Source organism: Phyllobates terribilis, unplaced genomic scaffold (assembly GCF_046119375.1).
Source record: "Phyllobates terribilis strain yellow unplaced genomic scaffold, ASM4611937v1 Scaffold_5__5_contigs__length_657084704, whole genome shotgun sequence".
In the NCBI taxonomy this organism is placed as follows: domain Eukaryota; kingdom Metazoa; phylum Chordata; class Amphibia; order Anura; family Dendrobatidae; genus Phyllobates; species Phyllobates terribilis.
This window is the reverse complement of record NW_027362765.1, coordinates 172387596-172401143: the sequence shown is the minus strand read 5'-3', so window position 1 is coordinate 172401143 and position 13548 is coordinate 172387596. Positions and strand designations below refer to the sequence as shown.

At 45.2% G+C, this 13548-nt stretch overlaps 1 protein-coding gene across 1 annotated transcript in view; it reads right to left on the bottom strand.

Annotated features, from left to right (window-relative positions):
* Positions 1-13548, bottom strand: part of PCGF2 (polycomb group ring finger 2) — a 33617-nt gene extending 20069 nt beyond the window's left edge. Inside the window, exon 1 of the mRNA XM_073683464.1 lies at positions 13386-13548. The gene's annotated coding sequence lies outside the window, so the exon portion shown is untranslated. The remainder of the gene's footprint in view (positions 1-13385) is intronic.

Below are 13548 nucleotides of genomic sequence, written 5' to 3'. Positions count from 1 at the left end.
CTGCCTTTTGGAGCTTTTTAATGGAGCCTTACCATGGATATATGCGGAGAATATATTGCCTCCTGGAGGCACCATATGGCGGTGCAAAGACAACATACAGATTCATGACATAGCCATAACAATGTTTCAGATCACAAAACAAATTTAAATATTAGACAAAGATAACACAAGGAAATACAAAATGCAGTTTTTAAATGAAGGTCTTTATTATTAAGGGAAAAAGAAATCCAAACCTACAGGACCCTGTGTGAAAAAGTGATTGTCCCCTAAACCTAATAATTGGTTGGGCCACCCTTAGCAGCAACAACTGCAATCAAGTGTTTGCGATAACTGGCAATGAATCTTTTACAATGCTCTGGAGAAATTTTGGCCCACTGATCTTTGCAAAATTGTTGTAATTCAGCCACATTGAAGGATTTCCGAGCATGAACCGCCTTTTTAAAGCCATGCCACAGCTTCTCAATCGGATTAAGGTCAGGACTTTGACTAGGCCACTCCAAAGTCTTAATTTTGTTTTTCTTAAACCATTGAGAGGTGGATCTGCTGGTGTGTTTTGGATCATTATCCTGCTGCATAACCCAAATGCGCTTCAGCTTGAGGTCACAAACAGATATCCGGACATTCTCCTTCAGTATTTTTTGGTAGACAGCAGAATTCATGGTATCATTTACCACAACAAGTCTTCCAAGTCCTGAAGCAGCAAAACAGCCCCAGACCATAACACTACCACCACCATATTTTACTGTTGGTATGATGTTCCTTTTCTGAAATGCTGTTACTTCTACACCAGATGTAATGGGACATACACCTTCCAAAAAGTTCAACTTTTGTCTCGTCAGTTCACAGAGTATTCTCCCAAAAGTCTTGGCGATCATCAAGATGTTTTCTGGCAAAACTGAGATGAGCCTTTGTTATTTTTGCTCAGCAGTGGTTTTCGTCTTGGAACTCTGCCATGCATGCCATTTTTGCACAGTCTCTTTCTTATGGTGGAGTCATGAATACTGACCTTAACTGAGGCAAGTGAGGCCTGCAGTTCTTTGAATGTTGTTGTGAGGTCTTTTGTGAACTCTTGGATGAGTCGTTGCTGCACTCTTGGAGTAATTTTGGTTGGCCAGACACTCCTGAGAAGGTTCACCACTGTTCCATGTTTTTGCCATTTGTGGATAATGGCTCTCACTGTGGTTCGCTGGAGTCCCAAAGCTTTAGAAATGGCTTTATAACCTTTTCCCGACTGATAGCTCTCAATTACTTTATTTCTGATTTGTTCCTGAATTTCTTTGGATCTCAGTATGATGTCTAGCTTTTGCGGATCTTTTGGTCTACTTCACTTTGTCAAGCGGGTCCTATTTAAGTGATTTCTTGATTGAGAACAGGTGTGGCAGTAATCCGGCCTGTGTGTGGCTAGGGAAATTGAACTCAGTTTCCCAAAGATGTGATAATCCACAGTTAATTTATGTTTTAAGTGGGGTGGGGGGCAATCACTTTTTCACACAGGGCTCTGTACGTTTGGATTTCTTTTTCCCTTAATAATAAAGACCTTCATTTAAAAACTAAATTTTGTGTTTACTTGTATTATCTTTGTCTAATATTTAAATTTGTTTTGTGATCTGAAACATTTAAGTGTGACAAGCATGCAAAAGAACAAGAAATCAGGAAGGGGGCAAACACTTTTTCACACCACTGTATATACAGAGATTCTGCTGCAGTGCACGGACTCTTAAAGTGAATGTACATCTTAAACCATATTTGTTATTTTTTTTACCTAAATAGGTACAAAATTCTGCCGCAGTAATTCTTTGCAGCAGTAAGAACTCAATTTCCGATATCTGTATTCGTTACTAGAGGGAGCTTATTGCATACGGTCCATATATTGAACTCAATAATAAAATGTTATGCTCCAAGGCTCCCCCTAGTGGTGGATGCAGACAATTATAATTTTATCATTTAGGTCGATGTGGGGAATTTAGAGCAAAAAAAAAAAACACACCTACTGCTAGGAAGGAAATTAACCAGCGCAAGTTGTTGGACCTGAAAATAAAATTGTATTAAAAAGTGGGCTTTTTTTAAAAATTATGCTTATGGTGACAACTTTACAACTAGTGTTGTTTGAAACGGGACAAATAGAAGTTGTAGTCAGCTACCATGGAGGTAACAAAGGTCTCTTTAGGACCTGTATATACAAAATGTTGGCAAAGTTTTAATCAAAATTACTTGCAAAATATATATATATTTTTTTTATTAAAGGATTATTCCCAAAAATATTAATGTGGTCTCAGTTTTCTGTATATATACAGAATTAATCATGTGCCAAAACAACCTATTTTCAATGGTCACCTCATCCATAGAAATAAAAATTCGCCATGTTGAGACCAGAGGGAGGGCACTGCAGCACTTTGGAGAAGCAGGGTCCTGCTGGTCAATGTTGTTTTAGCAGACAAAAATAGGACTACCCATTCAACACTGTGAAACTGGATGCACAAAGGGGCAGAAGGAATTGAAAAAAAACACAAAGGTACAAGACAGAAACTTTATGTTGGGCTAGTACCAGGGGTGAAATGATCGCGGTTGCAGAGGGTCTGACCATGAACTGACTCGTGCAGTTGGGGGGCCCACTGACACCAGTGGCTATTTCAACTGGATGTGCATCCGAGGACGCACATTCAGGTGAAGTATTTAGTGGCGCTGAAACCCACCTGGTTCCTGCACTGCAATACACGCCGCCGGCCAATCAGAGACCAGCAGCTTACATCGGCAGATGGCGCATGGCAGTGACAGCATATGTCACCCATAGCAGGCATGCCGATGTCAGCTACAGAACTCTGTGCTGGCTATAGAAGAGGATGCTGCGCGATGTGGGAGCGGTGGTAGGTCAATAGAATTGTGTTGTTTTTTTTTACTATTCGTAAGAGAACAGCGGCAGAACTGGGGACATATATTCCAGGAAGGAACTCCGGATGGGGGGCAGATATATTAGGCTATGGGACATACAGGTGAATCTCACTAAATTAGAATATCATCGAAAAGTTAATTTATTTCAGTTGTTCAATACAAAAAGTGAAACTCATATTATAGAGAGTCATTACAAACAGAGTGATCTATTTCAAGTGTTTATTTCTATTAATGTTGATGATTATGGCTTACAGCCAATGAAAACACAAAAGTCATTATCTCACCTTCTCATTTAAAGATTTTTCTGTATTTTCATGACTATGAAAATTGTACATTCACACTGAAGGCATCAAAACTATGAATTAACACATGTGGAATTATATACTTAACAAAAAAAGTGTGAAACAGCTGAAAATATGTCTTATATTCTAGGTTCTTCAAAGTAGCCACCTTTTGCTTTGATGACTGCTTTGCACACTCTTGGCATTCTCTTGATGAGCTTCAAGAGGTAGTCACCGGAAATGGTCTTCCAACAATCTTGAAGGAGTTCCCAGAGATGCTTAGCACTTGTTGGCCCTTTTGCCTTCACTCTGCGGTCCAGCTCACCCCAAACCATCTCGATTGGGTTCAGGTCTGGTGACTGTGGAGGCCATGTCATCTGACGTAGCACCCCATCACTCTCTTTCTTGGTCAAATAGCCCTTACACAGCCTGGAGGTGTGCTTGGGTCCTGTTGAAAAATAAATGATGGTCCAACTAAACGCATACCGGATGGAATAGCATGCCGCTGCAAGATGCTGTGGTAGCCATGCTGGTTCAGTATGCCTTCAATTTTGAATAAAACCCAACAGTGTCACCAGCAAAGCACCCCCACACCATCACACCTCCTCCTTCATGCTTCACGGTGGGAACCAGGCATGTAGAGTCCATCCGTTCACCTTTTCTGCGTCGCACAAAGACACGGTGGTTGGAACCAAAGATCTCAAATTTGGACTCATCAGACCAAAGCACAGATTTCCACTGGTCTAATGTCCATTCCTTGTGTTCTTTAGCACAAACAAGTCTCTTCTGCTTGTTGCCTGTCCTTAGCAGTGGTTTCCTAGCAGCTATTTTACCATGAAGGCCTGCTGCACAAAGTCTCCTCTTAACAGTTGTTGTAGAGATGTGTCTGCTGCTAGAACTCTGTGTGGCATTGACCTGGTCTCTAATCTGAGCTGCTGTTAACCTGCGATTTCTGAGGCTGGTGACTCAGATAAACTTATCCTCAGAAGCAGAGGTGACTCTTGGTCTTCCTTTCCTGGGGCGGTCCTCATGTGAGCCAGTTTTTTTGTAGCGCTTGATGGTTTTTGCAACTGCACTTGGGGACACTTTCAAAGTTTGGAAAAAGAGAGCACCAGGTATCCAGCGGATCTTCATTAAAATATAGCTTTTATTGGAAACATATAAAAGCAGCCATGTCACAAGGACAACACACGGAGTACTAATCCACAGAGCATGGTAGTCCCAACGCGTTTCAGCTAGGTGTTATCCTTAATCCCATGATTAAGGCTAACACCTAGCTGAAACGCGTTGGGACTACCATGCTCTGTGGATTAGTACTCCGTGTGTTGTCCTTGTGACATGGCTGCTTTTATATGTTTCCAATAAAAGCTATATTTTAATGAAGATCCGCTGGATACCTAGTGCTCTCTTTTTCCTTGCTCTATATTCCAAGTGATTGCCTGGAACCAAGGCTATTCCGCTGTCGGATCATCTCTAACACAGAGCTTCTAGCTGTCTACTAACGGGTGAGCTGATATTTTTTTCCCTCTCCCTCTTCCCTGCTATTTTGCCAAGACTACTTTCAAAGTTTGCCCAATTTTTCGCACTGACTGACCTTCATTTCTTAAAGTAATGATGGCCACTCGTTTTTCTTTACTTAGCTGCTTTTTTCTTGCCATAATACAAATTCTAACAGTCTATTCAGTAGGACTATCAGCTGTGTATCCACCTGACTTCTGCACAACACAACTGATGGTCCCAACCCCATTTATAAGGCAAGAAATCCCACTTATTAAACCTGAGAGGGCACACCTGTGAAGTGAAAACCATTTCCGGTGACTACCTCTTGAAGCTCATCAAGAGAATGCCAAGAGTGCGCAAAGCAGTCATCAAAGCAAAAGGTGGCTACTTTGAAGAACCTAGAATATAAGACATATTTTCAGTTGTTTCACACTTTTTTGTTAACTATATAATTCCACATGTGTTAATTCATAGTTTTGATGCCTTCAGTGTGAATGTACAATTTTCATAGTCAGGAAAATACAGAAAAATCTTTAAATGAGAAGGTGTGTCCAAACTTTTGGTCTGGACTGTATATATATATATATATATATATATATATATATATATATATATATATATATATATATCAGGAAGGGGCCCAGAATGGGGGGTCATATATACCAGGAAGGAACCCAAGATGGGGGACATATATATACCAGGAAGGAGCCCAGAATGAGGGACATATATATAGCAGGAAGGGGCTCAGGATGGGGGACTTACAGTGCCTTGTGAAAGTATTTGGCCCCCTTGAACTTTTCTACCTTTTGCCACATTTCTGGCTTCAAACATAAAGATATAAAATTCAAATTTTTGGGGGAAGAATCAACAACAAGTGGGATACAATCATGAAGTGGAACGAAATTTATTGGATATTTTAAACTTTTTTAAAAAATTAAAAACTGAAAAGTGGGGCATGCAATATTATTCGGCCCCTTTACTTTCAGTGCAGCAAACTCACTCCAGAAGTTCAGTGACGATCTCTGAATGATCCAATGTTGTCCTAAATGACTGGTTATGATAAATAGAATCCACCTGTGTGTAATCAAGTCTCCGTATAAATGCACCTGCTCTGTGATAGTCTCAAGGTTCTGTTTCAAGTGCAGAGAGCATCATGAAGACCAAGGAACACACCAGACAGGTCCAAGATACTGTTGTGGCAAAGTTTAAAGCCGGATTTGGATGCAAAAAGATTTCCCAAGTTTTAACATCTCAAGGAGCATTGTGCAAGCGATCATATTGAAATGGAAGGAGTAATCAGCCCACTGCTAATCTACCAAGACCCGGCCGTCCCTCTAAACTTTCATCTCGAACAAGGAGAAGACTGATCAGAGATGCAGCCAAAAGGCCCATGATCACTCTGGATGAACTGCAGAGATCTACAGCTGAGGTGGCAGTCAGTCCATAGGACAACAATTAGTCGTACACTGCGCAAATCTGGCCTTTATGGAAGAGTGGCAAGAAGAAAGCCATTTCTCAAAAAGATATCCATAAAAAGTCTCGTTTGAAGTTTGCCACAAGCCACCTGGGAGACACACCAAACATGTGGAATAAGGTGCTCTGGTCAGATGAAACCAAAATCGAACTTTTTGGCCACAATGCAAAACGATATGTTTGGTGTAAAAGCAACACACCTCATCACCCTCAAAACACCATCCCCACTGTCAAACATGGTGGTGGCAGCATCATGGTTTGGGCCTGCTTTTCTTCAGCAGGGACAGGGAAGATGGTTAAAATTGATGGGAAGATGGACGGAACCAAATACAGGACCATTCTGGAAGAAAACCTGTTGGAGTCTGCAAAAGACCTGAGACTGGGACGGAGATTTATCTTCCAACAAGACAATGATCCCAAACATAAAGCAAAATCTACAATGGAATGGTTCAAAAATAAATGTATCCAGGTGTTAGAATGGCCAAGTCAAAGTCCAGACCTGAATCCAATCGAGAATCTGGGGAAAGAGCTAAAAACTGCCGTTCACAAACGCCCTCCATCCAACCTCAATGAGCTTGAGCTGTTTTGCAAGGAAGAATGGGCAAGAATTTCAGCCTCTCGATGTTGAAAACTGATAGAGACATACCCCAAGTGATTTGCAGCTGTAATCGCAGCAAAAGGTGGGGCTTCAAAGTATTAACTCAAGGGGGACGAATAATATTGCACGCCCCACTTTTCAGTTTTTAATTTTTTAAAAAGTTTAAAATATCCAATAAATTTCGTTCCACTTCACGATTGTGTCCCACTTGTTGTTGATTCTTCCCCAAAAATTTAGAATTTTATATCTTTATGTTTGAAGCCAGAAATGTGGCAAAAGGTAGAAAAGTTCAAGGGGGCCAAATACTTTCACAAGGCACTGTATATACCCGGAAGGGGCCCAGTATGGGGGACATTACTACATAATGGGGAGGCAAAATGTATGTCCTTATAAAATTTAGAATGCTACAAGGGCCCATACATCTGACCAACATGCAGTGTAGGGGGCCCCGGTCCAAACAATGCTCTGGGGCCCATAGGACTCTAGTTACGCCACAGGCTAGTACTGTATATATTTTTAATGCGCTTTGTAAAAAATATTACTATTGTGAGAATAACTATTTAAAAATGGTTGAAAAGAGAACATCGCGTTACATGATGCCCAGGCAGACTAGGATGGGTAGCCATGTACCTAGCAGACCCAAATTAAAGCTAACCATACATGTAAATGTGGCGCCCCTGAGGGTTCGGTCACCACAGAGGTATTGCATCTCATCCAGAGGTGTGGTACCTCACTCTCAGGTAAGGAAGGAGTATGGCTCAGGATCCTAACGCCAGCATTCACTACACCACATTTCCAGGGTACAGGGCGAGATTGCTCCTACGGGAGAGTACAGTCCCTGGTCCCTGGCTGGAGTGGGGGGAACCACCTAGAGAGGTGGAACCATGTAGTGGATGGGTTGGAGGAAGGAGATCCTGGGAGCACATGACAGAGAGAGTATAAAATAGAGACACCATCTTAGATCAGGGCTCAGTTCAGTCAGCTCAGTGAAAGGAGCAGAGGCTCTGTATGAGCTCTGCTCCAGAGGCGGGCCTAGCCTGTGAGGCCCAGGACTGAAGGAGAGAAGAGAGGAGTGGGAGCAGGAAGGCTCCAGGAACCGAAGGGACCCTAGTGGTACGGGCCGTGCAGAAGGTCACCCGTACGCCCGCTGCTACCAGGAGGTAGAGGGGTCAGGCCAGATAAGGGGAACCGGTCCCTCAACTAGCGGAGAAACAGCACGGCTCAACTAGAAACCGGAGGCTGCAGCACTTTATGTACAGCAAGCCAAAAGTCCACACCAGTCTCACTAAGAAGGTAGCCACGTAGGACCCAGGGGACGGAACACACGTCGCCCGCCAAGGCCCGAGGGTACCGGATAGAAGTGTCACTGGGTGTGAGGTGCAGGGAGAAGGCCAGAGAAAGGACACACAGAAGGGGGTCCTGCTAAATACTCCAGAGTTACCTGGGGGTCGGCTGAACCCCTCACTGAGTGAGCACAGAACGACGAGGGCCGTTACATGGGTCCCTGTAACAAGAACTGCAACAACTGTGAGTAAAGATCTTGGGACTGCATCACACGGACTCTGTGTTCATTAGTGACTCCCTGCACTACAATCACCATCATCCACCCACACTGCCTGGGCCGGCTCCAGGTTTTTCTGGGCCCCGGGCGAAAGAGTCTCAGTGGGCCCCTTTAATACATACCACGATTCATGATGCACAGATACCGCAGAGAAATATATATATAGTACAATGCAAATATTTAACTTCTTACATTACATGAGCGATATCTATTGTAAATTCCACAATAGCTCAGAAACCGGCGAATCGCTCCACACAGAATACTGGCCCCCATATAAGGCCCCATACGGAATACTGACCCCCATATAAGGCCCCATACGGAATACTGGCCCCCATATAAGGCCCCATACGGAATACTGGCCCCCATATAAGGCCCCATACGGAATACTGGCCCCCATATAAGGCCCCATACGGAATACTGGCCCCCATATAAGGCTCCATACGGAATACTGGCCCCCATATAAGGCTCCATACGGAATACTGGCCCCCATATAAGGCTCCACACGGAATACTGGCCCCCATATAAGGCTCCATACGGAATACTGGCCCCCATATAAGGCTCCATACGGAATACTGGCCCCCATATAAGGCTCCATATGGAATACTGGCCCCCATATAAGGCTCCATACGGAATACTGGCCCCCATATAAGGCTCCATACGGAATACTGGCCCCCATATAAGGCTCCATACGGAATACTGGCCTCCATATAAGGCTCCATACGGAATACTGGCCCCCATATAAGGCTCCATACGGAATACTGGCCTCCATATAAGGCTCCATATGGAATACTGGCCCCCATATAAGGCTCCATACAGAATACTGGCCCCCATATAACGCTCCATACAGGATACTGGTCCCCTTATAAAGCTCCATACAGGATACTGGTCCCCATATAACACTCCATACAGGATACTGGTCCCCTTATAGAGCTCCATACAGGATACTGGTCGCCATATAATGCTCCATGTAGGCTGTTACCCCCCACATAATGCCCCATACAGGCTGCCCCCCCCTTATAATGCGCCATGCAGGCTGTTACCCCCCACATAATGCCCCATACAGGCTGTCCCCCCCACATAATGCACTATGCAGGCTGTTCCTCCCCCCCTTATAATGCCCCATGCCGGCTGTTCCCCCCTTATAATGCCCCATGCAGGCTGTCACCCCTCCTCTTTATAATGCCCCATGCAGGATGTCACCCCCCCTCTTTATAATGCCCCATGCAGGATGTCACCCCCCCTCTTTATAAGGCCCCATGCAGGATGTCACCCCCTCTCTTTATAAGGCCCCATGCAGGATGTCACCCCCCTCTCTTTATAATGCCCCATGCAGGATGTCACCCCCTCTCTTTATAATGCCCCATGCAGGATGTCACCCCCCCTCTCTTTATAATGCCCCATGCAGGATGTCACCCCCTCTCTTTATAATGCCCCATGCAGGATGTCACCCCCTCTCTTTATAATGCCCCATGCAGGATGTCACCCCCTCCCTCTCTTTATAATGCCCCATGCAGGATGTCACCCCCTCTCTTTATAATGCCCCATGCAGGATGTCACCCCCCTCCCCTCTCTTTATAATGCCCCATGCTGGATGTCACCCCCCTCCCCTCTCTTTATAATGCCCCATGCAGGATGTCACCCCCTCCCTCTCTTTATAATGCCCCATGCAGGATGTCACCCCCTCTCTCTATAATGCCCCATGCAGGATGTCACCCCCCCATCTCTTTATAATGCCCCATGCAGGATGTCACCCCCTCTCTCTATAATGCCCCATGCAGGATGTCACCCCCTCTCTCTATAATGCCCCATGCAGGCTGCCACCCCCTCTCTCTATAATGCCCCATGCAGGATGTCACCCCCCCTCTCTTTATAATGCCCCATGTAGGATGTCACCCCCCCTCTCTTTATAATGCCCCATGCAGGATGTCACCCCCCCTCTCTTTATAATGCCCCATGCAGGATGTCACCCCCCCATATTATGCCCCATGCAGGATGTCACCCCCCCATATTATGCCCCATGCCTCCATACATAAAAAAATAAAAAATCAAATACTCACCTCCCTCCTCTCCACCTGCTGCAGCTGCTCGGGTCCGGACTCCTCAGTGTCGCCGGCGTCTTCCCGCTCTGCGCTCCCTGTGATGGCTCAGGGGAGCGTGCGGTGGAAAGACGTCACCGCACCCTCTGACCTGAGACGTCACAGGGAGCGCAGAGCAGGAAGACAGCGGATCTGTGGAGGCACGAGGAGAGGTAAGTATCCCGCTGCCGGGGCCCTGAGCAAGCAGGGGGGGGGGAGCGGGCGCTGACACTGCTCTCCTCCGCCCATAGCCCAACGGGGTGCGCGACCGCCAGTGGGCCCCCCTGCCTGCTCAGGGCCCCGGCACTTGCCTGGGTGCGCCGGGTGCTGACGCCGGCCCTGCACACTGCCCTGAAGCTACACTCTTGCTGTGGGGAGTAATAATACCCTTGCTGCAATACCACCAGCTTCAGAGGACTGTTCCGCAGCGGCGGCCCCCTTTAGCCGCACTCCACAGGTGGCGTAGTCGGACATTATAAAAACCCATATATACAAATAACCCCTTGGATTGACCGCCCTGGGTCACTAACCGGGTCACCGCCACTGTGACTACAACCGACAGCATCTACCGGCCCGGCTCCGGGTACCCCACGGCCCAGGGGGCGCGTCAGAAATAAGCTATCCCTCCGACCCCGTAGGCTTACATGCTTGCTTAGCGTTCATGTTGACTTCACTGGTTAGAGAAACACCGGGTGTGTATGGGGCACACGGCGGAGCTCTCCCCAGTAACTCCTTTGGGTTTTGCCATTTACATAAAATGAATTGACTCTTTTTTTTCTGTGGGGCCAAGAACCAATGGCAGCGGTGCGAGGATTTATAGAGCAAGCTGTTCCCTAGTGTATAATGATGTGTAGCAATGTCAGTGTGTTGGTGCACACCCACGATTAATAGGGTAGATTTATACTGTAAAGTATATTATGTTTCGGTTCTTGCTATTCTCCATGACGTGGAGCGTTCTCATTGTGATTCTTGCATAGCTCAATGTGAAGCTGGCCACACCTGGGCTGAACTTCCATCTTGGTGCAAGTACAATGTGACACATCAATCTTCCAATTTCCCACAATTGGCAGAAGAGATAACGTCTGCCATTTAATATTCTACTAGTCGCTTCTTAGCTGCAGACGATGACTTGGATGACAGAACGCTGAAGAACTGACTGAATTTTAAATGGCATGTGGTGGCAAAGACATCTTCATAGTACATGGCACCAATGCAAAAACATGGCTGCGCTAAGTCTCCCAGAGCAGACGTTGCCCTTCCATCATTTTAGTTGCCTAAGAATGCCATCACCCGTGTATGACAAATGGTGTTACCTGTTGTGCGCTGCGTGTTAGCCTGTGCTGTGCCACAGCACATTGTGTGCTTGACTGCCAATTATTAATAATTATTATTTTCAATAAAAATATGAGGTTCTAGACTTTCCTGATGGCTTATGGCCAACTAAGTGGTACTGACTGTAACATTATTTAAGAACTATACTGTGGTAATACATTGGCACTGGCATTTACACACTTTATGGCACGTCATAATTACCATATGGCAATATTATTACGGCTGTAAAACAAAATTACTCTGTTTTCCGAGCAGTGGGTAGAGGCTGCCCACAAACGTTTTGCCCAGAAGCCTCCAAAGATGTTGATCAGACACTGGTTGGCACCAGCAGTTGGCCATTCCCAGCAGTGGCAATGACATTGCTAACAGCACAGCAAAAATAATGGCTAATTACTGAATAGTTATAAAATTGGTAAAACCAGACTTTCCCTTTAAATGCAGATTATTCACCAAGAACACTTAGATGTCTCAGGCTAAGTGCACATTCTGTCTCTGCTTTTAGCCTAAGGCCGGGGTCACATGGCAATTGATTCTCTCATGTGAGAGAATTGGGCCAATTATGCTAATGACACTTCGCTCAAACTCTGTCTGAGTGTCATCTTACTGTATCCGATTCTCTCGCATGAGAGAATCGCAGCACAGGTGCGGAGAAGATGGAGAGCTTAATTTCTCCATCTTCTCCATTGTCTTTGTCCGCGGATGTCGGACTGCACTCGGATGACATCTGAGTGCAATCTGATGTTTTACACGCACCCATAGACTTGTATGGGTGCACATGATCCGATTATCGGATGCACATGTAGGATGCTGTGTCTGTTTTCCCATGCCGTGTAGCAGATCCTCACTGCCCCATAGTATAACATTGGGCTGAGTGCTGTCCGATAAAACATCAGATAGCACTCGGCCGTGTTATAAGCAATGTGAGCCCTAAAGCATACATCAGGTTTTCTTGACGTATGCTGTAATGGTTTCATAGGCCTCCATTAGGGAGGACAAAAGTTTGTTCTTTTAGCCTCCATCTGGAAGGTATGTGTTTACATAGCGTTTGCTTTTCTGTATAAGAAAGTGCAGCAGACTGTGCGTTCCTATACAGAGGTCCACTACAAAAAAAGTAAACAATTCAATATATTTTTTTTTACAATGGGTCCCTATAGTGGATGAATGTTTAGACATCCATGCTGCGATCAATGTTGGCCACATACCTCCTGAGCGCATGCACCCGACAGCGGGCACAGATGCCGTGTGTACCTAGTCAAGATTGTCTAATTGACATAATTTAGAGATGAGGCTGCAGTACCCGGCAGAAGCCATTAAACTATGTACTTAGCTGCTGTCTTCTATCCTGTACATTGCTTATATCTGGTCACAGCTGTTCGATTGGGGGGCAGGTCTGACACCCCACACCGATCTGATATTGATTACCTATCCTACAGAAAATACATAGAAATGTAAGTCCCGGACAAAAGCTCTGACTCTTCTCCAGCAGCAGATGCCAAGGGAGAGAAAGATTGGACAGTTTGACTTCAACATGTCCTATCCTTTTGTTTTCACTCCTCTCTGCTCATAAGTGGTCTGCACCTTCATGAGTCGTTTACACCATAAGTGCTGTACAGGTGATGATAAATTCCCTCTGGTATGTTCTAAAGTGCATGTGTAATATGTAGATAATCACATACCTTAATCAGCAGACCGGGACATCTATTAGTTGTACATTTCCAGTTTTCAGGTCAGATGTAGAGGAAGGAGCATGAGCCATGCCAAAAGCCACCAGTAACCAGGGCAAAGTCTCCTATGTGTCGGGCTTTCTAAACAATACTGGGAGATTGGCTAGTAACATGA